Source organism: Numenius arquata, chromosome 2 (genome assembly GCF_964106895.1).
Source record: "Numenius arquata chromosome 2, bNumArq3.hap1.1, whole genome shotgun sequence".
Taxonomy (NCBI): Eukaryota; Metazoa; Chordata; class Aves; order Charadriiformes; family Scolopacidae; genus Numenius; species Numenius arquata.
Window position 1 is genome coordinate 2539743 of NC_133577.1, and position 12794 is coordinate 2552536.

The following is a 12794-nucleotide window of genomic DNA, read 5'->3' on the forward strand; positions in this document are numbered from 1 at the left end:
CTAAGAAAGAACCAATTTGTTCTCTTACTAATTACGTACTCGCACTTCCAAATATTAGCGCTCACATGGGGTGTACATAAAAGAGCGAGAAGGGAGCAAAGAAAGTCGGAAAAATATATATGAGAGATTAACACGAGGTCGCGTGTACTTCCACTACTTAATTCAGAGCTTTTTTGCTTTAAGGAAAGTGGAATTTTTTCATGTCATATTATTGATTTGAAGCACAGAAAACTGTCACTTACAAACAAGATGCTCGCTGGTCTCAATACATAAAATTTCTTGCCATAAAAACCATAAGGAAGCAAAATCCTGGCGGAAACAGCCATTCAAATGTGACAGAGTGTAAAAGGGTCTGGTTTAACCACTGGGTAATACCCGAGGAACTTGATACTACCCCCAGAAGATTTTCCAAAAGCATAAATCAATTATATTCTGTAGAGTACAATAACATACTTCAAATGAGGCTGAACGTACCGACCAAAATATTTTTTTCCTTTACATTTCTGTTAAATTTTAAAACTTGTATTTTATTATCAGTACGTAAACAAGAAAACTCATGGCATCACATGGTTCTGTGCAGCATCGTTTTGCTGAAGGTGCCAATATCCCTTGCACACATCCTATTAGCAGACAAAGTAAAAGGTAAATCCAATTTCACCTTTTAGTCATTATTTAGGCGCATTACTACAATTGCAAAGATATGGAGCCCTCTGAATGCAAAGAAATAAATTAATAACTAAAGAATACAGTTTTCAACTTTGAGATCCTTAAGGAAGCGAAAATATCCCTAAAATTGTCTTAGTTATATTAATTCCCCAACATTTACATTGCGTGGCTTCCAATAAAATATTGAGCTGCAGTCAAGCATCAACTCAGCAAAGCCCCACATCTCCCATAGGAACTTGCATCCTTCTCTGTGTTTATACATACACAGGACCGTATACACATGCAAACAGACGTACTTTGACTGCTGAGTTTAATTATTTTGATCAAGTTCATTTTTAATAAGCACATTCCTGAAAAAAACAGATGAGACTAAATTCCAGGATCAACAGTTTAGCAAACTACTGAACATGTTTTTAAAAGTTACAGCAGAGAACCCGCAGGAAAACATGTTTTGTATGTATGAAATCTAATCACCTATTTTCAAACTGGAGGAGGTTTTCAAGGCTGCAGAGACAGACTGGGACTCGGCTTTTTTCTGGGTCTCACCAGTAGCCACAGCTTCCCACGCTGTGACAAGAGCACCAGAGCCGGGGCCTGAACCGATCTCATGCTGTCACGGCTCTTCTTTGCAGACTTTAGGAGGTGGTGCGTTGATAAACAGAATACCAAGAACAATTCTATGCCCACGTATAGCCCCCCCCAAAAATATCCAAAATTGTTTCTTTATAAGCTTCACAGATCATGGAAGAGCCGTATGCCAATAATCCAGGTGACCGGACAGCTAACGCTGCGTTACGATTCAGACTTTTGCCGTTGCAATACTATCTCCTGCTAAAAATATTTACCCTAAACAAAAGCCAACGGAAAAATCACCCGTTTTCCTTATGATTCTGCCCCAATTGCCTCCTAAACTGCCCTCCCTACTTGCAGGGAGGGAACCATGGTCGGGAGGGAATGGTCGCACCCAGAGGGTGGTACTCAATGGCTTTAAGTCCAGATGGAGAGCAGTGACTAGTGGTGACCCTCAAGGGTCCGTCCTGGGACCAGTACTGTTTAACATTTTTATCAAAGACATAGACAGAGGGATTGAGAGCACCATCAGCAAGTTTGCAGATGACACCAAGCTGTGTGGTGTTGTCGATACACCGGAGGGACGGGATGTCATTCAGAGGGACCTGGACAGGCTGGAGAGGTGGGCCCAGATGAACCTCATGAGGTTCAACAAAAGCAAGTGCAGGGTCCTGCACCTGGGAAGAAACAATCCTCGGTATAAATACAGCCTGGGGGATGAGGTATTAGAAAGCAGCCCTGAGGAAAGGGACTTGGGGGTGCTGATGGACGGGAAGCTGGACATGAGCAGGCAATGTGCTCTCGCAGCCCAGAAGGCCAATCACATCCTGGGCTGCATCAAAAGAAGTGTTGCCAGCAGATCCAGAGAGGTGATTCTGCCACTTTACTCTGCTCTGGTGAGACCTCACCTGGAGCACTGTGTGCAGGTCTGGAGCCCTCAATATAGAAAGGACATGGACCTGATGGAGCGGGTCCAGAGGAGGGCCACCAAAATGATGAGGGGGCTGGAGCACCTCTCCTATGAGGACAGACTGAGGGAGCTGGGGTTGTTTAGCTTGGAGAAAAGGAGGCTCCGGGGAGACCTCATAGCGGCCTCCCAGTACCTGAGGGGGGCTACAGGAAGGCTGGGGAGGGTCTGTTTACAAAGGCCTGCAGTGACAGGACGAGGGGCAATGGTTTTAAGTTGGAGAAGGGGAGATTTAGATTGGATATTAGGAAAAAGTTCTTTACCATGAGGGTGGTGGAACACTGGAACAGGTTGCCCAGGGAGGTGGTTGAGGCCCCTTCCCTTGAGATATTCAAGGTGAAGCTCGACGAGGCCCTGGGCAACCTGGTCTAGTTGGGGGTGTCCCTGCTGACTGCGGGGAGGTCGGACTAGATGACCTTTGGAGGTCCCTTCCGGCCTGGACCAATCTATGAATCTATCTATGAACCAGGTGAGCAAACTGTCGTTGCCAGTCTGTGCCTCCGTCAGCAGATGGTGCCATAATAGCTCTAAAAAATCAGTAGCACATCTCTAAGGTCAAACTTTAAACAGCAAGGCTATCCCAATTTCAAGTGTGGTTCCCAAGTTACGACAAGTAATCAAAATGTTTTCATATAAGCATATTTTACTAAATGTAACTTGTTATTTTTAGCCTTTGTGTTTACACCCATGCCATCATACAGCCGAGTATTTGCAAGCAACACATTTCCCTCCCAAATACAGCAGCCTACCCGCATTACTAGGAAAACATTTTTATCCTTATACAAATATTTAAATATCATCAATCTCTGGAACTAATATTTGTAGGGCTAGAAAATCACTGCAACCGTGTCATCATGCCTTGCGATACACAGGACTCGCCAGAAAAACACTGACCCGACGCAGGGTGATATGAACTTAAAAGATACTTCTGAAACGACGACATAAGTACTAGAGTCATTCTGAATATCACTGTGAAGACCAAAAAATAAAATGAAAAAAAAATAATCAAGGATATAGACAGGGAATGAAAAGAGACAGAGAAATCTATTCCTGTCTGAAATCGCAAAGCGAGTATCTCTAGTCTAGATAATGTTATTGTGAAAATATTCTATTATGCTGACACATCGCTGTGAAGTCACTCTAGGGAGATTACCTCACCGGTCTGTAAAGTCAAAATAAAATCCAGGAATGTGACTATTTCTCAAAATCTTTTTCCCATTAAAGCAACACAACAGCATGTACCTAATTCCCTACCACTCCGGTGCTCCCAGCTTTCCATAAAACACCTGCTGCATCCCCACTGCCTGGTGAAGAACTTGGTTACTGCGATCCATATACAACTTCAAAGGATTAGTTTTAAAGGATAATTCAGTTGAAGGGAAACAACTTTCCAGAAAGGAAAGATAATACCATTGGACAGGAAAACAAGCGAGAATTCTTTAAATGCTATTTTGTTAAAATTTGTCTCCCGACACTAGGAAGCAGCCTAAGAGAGTTTAATTAATTAAACATAGAAAATAATATTAGAAAGTGCTGTTTCTGGAACTAAATGAAACACACTGAGAACTGCATCGGGTGTATAACAGCACCCACACAACATGTAAAGTTCATCATAAACAAATCCAAAAACGTCAACAAAATCAGAACATAAATACCTTGCAAGTGCTACAGGTCGCCAGGTTGCGATGCCCGCATCTAAATGTCTTTGAGATTACATTTAAGCAAATATGCATCCTGCCGCTCTCCCAGCGCTAGCTATACATCAGCCAGAGATAACACCAATCTCTTCCTTTTCTATTTTCAATCTACAAATACCCTGATATATCGAGGCAGAAAAAATAAATCTCAAAGAGAAACTTAATTCAGTTTGAGAACTCTCTTCTTATCCAGGGTATATATGCGGATATAGAATCTGTTTATTAAGCTGGTTTTGTGCTGTTCCCCAGCGCTGAAAAAGATGTTGTAAGTGGCTGAGAATCCCACAGCCTTTTTGCAAAGCTGTATTGAAGAGGAGTGACCCCACCCCGGCCCTGACACCGCCGGAGAAGGGCACGCTCAGTGGAAAACCGGGGTTGAGTTCCAAATTCATTCCAGCAGCCAGAAAACGGACATAGGTCAAGAGACAGCTCTCTTGTTTTCCTCTTCTCTCTCCAACAAACTAAGAACAACAGTTTGGGAAAAGTCTCTGCCCTATCTTTAAAAATCAACATTGCGAGTTCACAGTGGGTTTTGACTGTTCAAATTAAACCCTCGCGATAACCGCAATTTTGGAGATTAAAACCAGCAGTGAGAAATCACTTGCTCTGAGCAATGTTGTCCCTCCAATCTCCATCTGTTTGGGTTCTGTAATTTATTTAACTTGTTCCGATTTAGAAATGCTTGATTTCTAGATGCCACAACATTTTTTTCATTTCTCACTTTCATTCTATTTATAATGTATTGACAAGATTAAAACCAGTTTCTTTTTATACTTACAACATTAAGTTTACTCTTGTATAAAGTACGCTTCCAGGGCAATTAAGGTACCGTGGTTAATCAAAGCACTTCCCAACTCAGGTTGAAAAATAAAGTCCTACTACCTGTGTCGTGGTTTCGGCCGAATTTACCAAAACCGGATCGACAGATGGCCCTTCCCCCCCCTTCTCCCCCCCCCCCCCCAAAAGAGGAGAGAGGAGAGAAAGAGATAAGGAGATTCAGAAGTTTAGAATGAACTAAACTACTTTAATGAAGAATTAATATTAAAATAAAAATAAAGAAGAAAATAATGAAATAGATACAATATATATATACAAAACCGTATCAAGCTCCCAGGATGACAGTCACGTCACCGGCAGGCACTGGGGAAGTCCCAGACTGGACTCAGTGACGAATGGGAACTGGATTCCAGCTCTGGAGTCAGGAACACACGGATCGGGATCAAAGGCAGATGGACAGACAGAGTCCTCTCTGGACGTCGGCCATCGCAGGAAGGGGCTGACCCTTTGATCCCTCAGCCTTTATACTGAGCGTGGGGCAGATGGGATGGAATACCCCAGTTGGTCAGGTTTGGGTCACCTCTCCTGTCCCCTCCTCCCCACCGATGTGACCCCTCTACGTTTTTTCCGTTTCCGACCCCCTAAGGAGCAAATAACGAAATTGTCTGCCCTTGGTTGTTACAGCAATAAGGATAAGCAAGGGCCTCCCTGCTCACCATCCCTTGGCACGGAGCACAAACATTGGGCTGGTCATTCTGAGAACGAGCAGTTTTCTCCACAATCTGCCGTTAATTACAGAGAGTTAGAGGAGGCCTGGCCAGGATGTAAAGTTACAGAACAGAAAATTGGTTCGGTTTCACTTCAAACCGGGACAACCTGAGATTTCTTTTTTCCCTACAAACTGAGGGGCCTCAGTGTAATAAAGCTCCTGGATGCTGGAATCCCAGGCACACGTCATTGATTTGACAAGTATCCATTTCCTCTTTGGTGGAAGTCATATAGAGAATTATTACCATCTCACACGGTCAGGAAATGTACAACAGCGCGCGAAAGAGGGAAATAACTGCTGGACCAGGATTCAAGGTCAGGAAAAAGAAACGAGAAGGGACTAAGCTGTGGCTTTGGTAGAATCCGACTCACGGACCCCTACGAGCAGAGCACGTTTGCAGGTAATTTTCATAAGCGGATAAAACCATTAACTTTCTTTCACCAGTATGTGGAGGCTGAACGTCATACAGATGTGGATGCTACTGAGATCACACTCAAAATGCCGATTAGCTTTTTATTTCTGCTAATCCAACTGGGGAACAACGGCCAGAAACCAACTGACAAATGCATGAAGACAGTTTGCTCTGTCACGTACAAGAATAGAGTTCAATGGACAAACGCTGTTTACAAAGCTCCGGGGTGTAAACACAGCCACAGAAGTGCCTTTTTTTGGCAGCAACGTCAGTTCTGGATGTCAGCCGTAAAGCGTACTCCATCGTTTGTGCTATTGTCAAATACAAGCGGTACAGAGACAACAGCCCTCTTGGGCAAGGCAGCTGAACGGTACTGGTTGGTGTTTGCACATCCCTGAGGCAAACAAAAACTTGGAAAAAGTGACATTAAAATTATAAATTATTTTATATAGGTGACAAGTGTAGAATCTTCTACCTCTGGTTTGTTTTTTTTTATATCAGTTTTCCTGAAGCAGGACGCGAGTTGAAATGCAAAAATTGATAGTGCCACCACTTCCTATCCCCAATGAAGTCAGTCGAAAATACCTGGTTAAATGGCAATTTATCTTAGACAAGCTTAATTCAAATTGCAAATAAGTGCAAAGTGAAATTTTTCTGGATTTCTGCAGGTAGGTTTTAGCTGTCTCTTTGCTGGGTGTGTTGTTACAAGTGTGCGAATCAACCATTGAAGGACCTGCAGAAATCTTGACACACGTGCAACTAAACAAAGCCAGGCTATTGGTTGTACAGTATGTTGTATGAAAAATAAACAAATGAAAAATAGAATAGTTGAAAACATGATCTTTCCCAACTGCTGCTACAATGAATAAATGCTATTCCATATTCCCTGCCAGCTTTCCCACATTCCCCAAACCTCAGAGTCCTTCCTGTGCTACTGGAGCACAAGTATTCCCTTGAAAGAGCAGAAACCCCCCCAAATAATTACAATGCACCTAAGATGATATATGTAAAGCAGGACACTGCAAATTTTTCCCTACATACTTATGTTTACTCGAATATATAACAAAGTATTGAAACTCCAAATAATATTGCTCTTTGGGAAAAATATCCATCTGCCGCTCCTGGGGGAGCGTAACATTGCCAATCCCAAGCAACAAAAAGCAGTGAAGGGGAGATGCCTCTTCGCTGAGCGAATAAAATTGGCAGCCAAAATTTCCTCGTTCCCATAGGCTCTTCTCAATGCTGGTATTTGATTAGAAAAGTGAAAATATCAGCAGCTTTCTATGTTTCTATGGCTTTATCACTACCAACATTTCGATCACTGCAACATCTCTGGGTTGGACAAAACTAAATGATGCCCTAAAGGTGAGAAATAAGTCTAAAAGTACAAATAAGTCTAAAAGTACTAATGGAGGGAGAAAAGTAAAAGATAATTTTATGCTAATAATGCTGGGTTTGTGCCTGGACTTCAACACTTAACATGGTTTTAGTCATCGGGGTGATTTAGCTGTGTTGTGCTTTTTGGAAGGACATTCCCAGCATGAAAGATCGTAATATAAAACAGATAACAGGATATGCACGAGAGTCCCAAGAGAGTAACTATTTAAACAAAGTTTTCTTTGGAGAGTTAGAAAAAGATGACAGATAAGAAAGATTTAACAGAGTAACTCACTTGTGGACACCAAGAACAGAGTGGGGAGGAGTATTTAGGACTGTCCTAAGGAAAGACAAGGGAAAGCAGACGCTGATTTGCCAAGCCACGACGGCAATGCCATTCCCAGATAAATATACATCACAAACTGCAGTTTACCAAAGCAGCCTCACCCACTGCAAAAAAGCCTTTTAATGATCACATACAACTGGGGATGGTGTGTTATTACAGGGAGCTTTCAGACCAAATTAAGTAGAGGTTTTTATTCTGCCTTCTTGGGCCACGTTTTCAGTTCTCATTCTATATAATCAGAGAAGTTCCAAAGCTTTGAAACAGTCCGAGGCAAACACAAATCCAAGTTGACAGCAATTTATCATCAGTTTTATTACACAAACACATATAGCACAGCATTATGAACTCCACGCCAAAAAAAGACTCATTTGTTTGAATTAAACTCCCAATCTGCATGGGTTTGGGGGTTTCTTTGCCTCTTTTTGGGCTCATCAGTTTAGGTGCTGACTGAACAAATGCTTGAAAGCATATTTACCCTCAGTGTACTGCTGTTCTCTGTGGCTATGCTTCTCTTGAATTCAAACTTAGATCCAAGACCATTTTTGAGCTCACAGTCATGGATTTCCCCCATCCTATCCAAATTTTCCTTAACTCTGAATTCACCTCTGAAGTAATTTGAAATCACAATCAGAAAGGGAAAATTGATATAAACATATAAACAGACCAAACTCATTTCAAATTTTTCGTGACAATAATACAGTGGTTAATAACTGTTCTTTTCTCACAAGAGCATGTTCCCGTGTGGAAGCTGTAGGAAGTATAGACTAACAAAAAAAGACTCAGACTCTAGTTTAAAATTACATTATATTCTCTCAGAAATCAAGGTCACCTGAGCAATAGCTCCCAAAGTGAGATGTCAGAGACCAAGAACCAGAGCTGTGGTCCAGATAAAGTCCAGGATGTGCTACTCCAGAAGCCTGCCTAAATATAGGATACTCAACAAATTAAAGACTTGAAATTTCTAGCACTTTGAAAATGTGTAGATCTCTGTCAGGATGGGTGAAATCCATCCATCTGAGAGACTTGAGTTTTGGGAAACAGCATGAACAACACGCAAATTAATGTTTCGTAGATTCATAGATTGGTCCAGGCCGGAAGGGACCTCCAAAGGTCATCTAGTCCCACCTCCCCGCAGTCAGCAGGGACACCCCCAACTAGACCAGGTTGCCCAGGGCCTCGTCGAGCTTCACCTTGAATATCTCAAGGGAAGGGGCCTCAACCACCTCCCTGGGCAACCTGTTCCAGTGTTCCACTACCCTCATGGTAAAGAACTTTTTCCTAATATCCAATCTAAATCTCCCCTTCTCCAACTTAAAACCATTGCCCCTCGTCCTGTCACTGCAGGCCTTTGTAAACAGACCCTCCCCAGCCTTCCTGTAGGCCCCCCCTCAGGGACTGGAAGGCCGCTATGAGGTCTCCCCGGAGCCTCCTCTTCTCCAAGAATTTATGAATTTATGTTCAATAAATTCAGACAGAAGCGTGGATACAGAAACACAGTAAAATGGAAGAACTTAGGTTACAGCTCTAAATACTCTCTTCCTTTTTTTTTTTTTTTATGAACAAAAAACTTGGGAAAAACAAGCAAACAGTGACAGAAAGAAAAGACACCACTGGAGAGAAAGTCAGGAACAAAAAATGGGGTGGGGGTGGGAAGGAGAAAACAGGAAACAGACACTGAAGACAAAACAGGAAAAAAGGTCACGATTTGTGTAACAGCCAAAAAACTGCAGTGAGGCCGGCAAGGGGGCAGGGTGGGAAGACACCAGTATCCCAGTACGGGTTGAGTTACATTGGAGAGGCTCCTGGGCAGAACACGACATCTCCAAGAGTTGGTCCCTCAAGCGCTAGGCCACAGGAGACTCAGCAATGAAACCCTCGTAAAATCCTGCCCAGAAAAGCTGTTTAACCACAAAAGCATTTGTGCAAGAAAGGGCAAAAGCACTTTCGGAAAAAGCGGGAAAAGCTAAACCCTTAAACCCACTACCCTTATGACACAGTGTTTCCACAGAAGAATGTCTTTTCAAGAGCCCAAAAATCTCTTTTCTATGCAATCAAATGCCTCACAAGAGGCAATATTTTAATTTAAGACTTTTCCAGTAGCATCTTCATTTTTGTACATTAACTTCATGACGAGTTTCAAGACCTGCTGTTCTTCTATTCTAAGATTTAAGCAGAGGGCTCCTTCTTTTGCACTTGTAATTATTTATTTATTTATTAAGCAGCAAATGCTTACTTTGGATTGTCTACAGGACTAAGTGAAAAGCGGGACATTCTGGAGAAACTGGATTACTGTATCCCAAAAATGACAGAATTCTGATTAGTTCACTTCTGGTTTTCGGGCATACCTACATGTCTGTAAGTGTTTTGGTTCCGTTCAATACCAAGATTTGAGAGACAATATTTCAACAATTAAACTACATCATCAGCTCACCAGTTCCTCCACAGCAAGCTTATTTCTAGTTTTAAAACACGCCATGTATTATATGAGGAGAAGGACTTGGGAGTGTTCATGAATGAGAAGTTCAACGCAGGATGCCAGTATGTGGTCACAGCCCAGAAATCCAACAGCATCCTGGGCTGCATCAAAAGAAGTGTGGCCAGAAGGTCGAGGGAGGAGATTCACCACCTCTGCTCTGCTCTGGTGAGACCCCACCTGGAGTACTGCGTCCAGCTCTGGAGTCCTCAGCACAGGAAGGACATGGACCTGTTGTAATGGGTCCAGAGGAGGCCATGAAAATGCTGCAAGGGCTGGAGCCCCTCTTCTGTGAGGACAGGCTGAGAGAGTTGGGGGTGTTCAGCCTGGAGAAGAGAAGGCTCCGGGGAGACCTTAGAGCCCCTTCCAGTCCCTAAAGGGGCTCCAGGAGAGATGGGGAGGGACTCTTGATGAGGGAGGGGAGCCATAGGATGAGGGGGAATGGTTTTAAATTGGAAGAGGGGAGATTTAGATTAGATATCAGGAAGAAATTCTTTGCTGTGAGGGTGGTGAGACCCTGGAACAGGTTGCCCAGAGAAGCTGTGGCTGCCCCATCCCTGGAGGTGCTCAAGACCAGGCTGGATGGGGCTTGGAGCAACCTGGTCTGGTGGGAGGTGTCCCTGCCCAGGGCAGGGGGTTGGAACTGGATGATCTTTAAGGTCCCTACCAACACGAACTATTCTGTAATTCTATGAAACTCTAACCATTCTACGATTCTATATCCCACTTACTTTTTGCTCAAGAGCTCAAAAATTAAACACCTGCCTAAAATACCTATCTGAAGACACAAGCTGTTTTGTGGTAGTTATAAAATTGGCTTATCTATAAAAAGATTTCTGATTTTTTTACAGCTAGAAAAACTTGGGTGCTGTGAAATGACACACAAGATGCGCTCACTAGGACAGTAGTAGAAGCAGAACAAAACGAGGTCTCAAGGCCTCCTCTCTCCTTCATACCGACATCAAGTACTTCTAAGATGTTCCATGTAAGGAGACATCATCAGAGCCTCTCATTTATTTTCAGTTGAAACCCAGAGGTCACTTCTCTCCAAAAAATATAAAGGTGACAGTCCATAGAAGTTTATTTTTGCTTAGACAATACTTACAAACTTCATAGAGAAAAGAGAAAGTGGAGACAAGGCTTTTTAATCCATTTAGATTATTAGATCTTCTAGGCATGCACAGAAATTGTAATAGATGTATGGAACGTCAGTACTGGGTTACGTGGGAGTTATGAAAACTACAAAAGAGTTATGAAATGAGCTTTTTCACTTTTAAAATTATAACCTGGAACAGAAGTATTCCCAGCTCAATTTCCACTGAAATAACTATTCCACAAGCTGAAAGTTCGTTCTTGTCAAGTGATGTAACATTTTCCTGGTGAACATTCCAAGCTAATTCATGCTTGTATGACATCACTAAAAATCCGAGGTCAAATCCGAGTCCGGAGGAGACAGACACGGCTAACTCTACATCCCAGTTCAAGGGAATTAGGTTTCACCACGGCTATACACAAACGAACCACATTCTCATCCACAACAGGTGAAGAAAGAATCCTGTGTTGGCAGATTCCTTTTATGAGGTACTGCTGTCATCAGGTCATTCCCTTCAACTTCATTAATCACCATGACCACATTTACACAGAAACAATTCCATACTTGAAACTAAATGAATAAGCAGTCTTTTTTTTTTTTCCCCACACAGAAAAATTGCCGCATTTCTCATACATTTCTTATGCCAATTAAAACAATGTTTCATTGTCGTCTTTAACAAAGCAGAATGGATTTTAGACTGCACGTATCTGCAAAATATACTGCAGCACTTGAGATAAAAATTGTAAGGATTAAAGTCAGCTTCCTGGAAAAGGAAAACAGAAATGTAGCTCAAGGCATTCCTTTTAAGATATCCGTATAGTATGCTCGGGGTGACTTCCAAATAAGAGTTCCAAATTATTGAAAAAGACAAAATAATTCCTCATCCCACATAAGTTACACAAACCAAAATATTGTAGCATGCTTCACGTGAAATGTCAATTCTGCTAAGCCATCCAAAAAGATTTCAAAGAAGTTGAGAAGTGACTTCTCTAATTCTTATTCTGAAAATTTATTACCAGCTTGTGTCACCCCACGCTAAGATACATAGATAAGCCTTTTAAATATATATATGTAGCCACACCATAAAGAGACATTTAGATGGAAATGGTGAAAAAAGAATTATGTTGTGCACAACGTTCCATAATCTTGCAGTGGGAAAGAGATTCCCTAAAATTCCCAAGCCATAGGAGAAGACTATTTTAAGCTGTGATGTGTGGCCTTCACCACTCGCAACGCACAGACACCCTTCTCACTTCACATTAGTTTCATGTGTAAACATCTCTTTCATCCTCTTTTCTTCTCCCTCCCCTCTTGTACCTTCACTTAATCTTATTTACTTTTTTTAGAATCTTCCTGATTATCAATTAAGTCCTATGCCTTCCACTCTTAATTCCATCACCATTGCTAGAAAGCCAGGTCGCGTCAAACCGTGTCGGAAGCCTGGCTCACGTCCAGGGAGTTTAACATCTCACCTGAACAAAAAGGACATAAAGGATTGATTCAACACACAAACTGGATTTTTCTTTCAAATCATATCCACAGGAGAACAAGCAAAATAAGCTGTTCGCAAAATTACATGAATGTTTTTATTTGCTAACTGATCAAAACCAGAAAAATTTCAAACATAGCACTGAAAAGCTGTTCAAC

At 42.1% G+C, this 12794-nt stretch overlaps 1 protein-coding gene across 2 annotated transcripts in view; it reads right to left on the reverse strand.

The window, feature by feature from the left end:
* Nucleotides 1-12794, reverse strand: part of EPB41L2 (erythrocyte membrane protein band 4.1 like 2) — a 111276-nt gene that overhangs the window by 71028 nt on the left and 27454 nt on the right. Inside the window, exon 1 of one of the 2 annotated variants that reach the window (XM_074144633.1) lies at nucleotides 3859-4167. The exons of the other annotated variant lie outside the window; for it this stretch is intronic. The gene's annotated coding sequence lies outside the window, so the exon portion shown is untranslated. Of the gene's footprint in view, nucleotides 1-3858; nucleotides 4168-12794 lie in introns of those variants that run through there. 2 annotated transcript variants of the gene reach the window in all.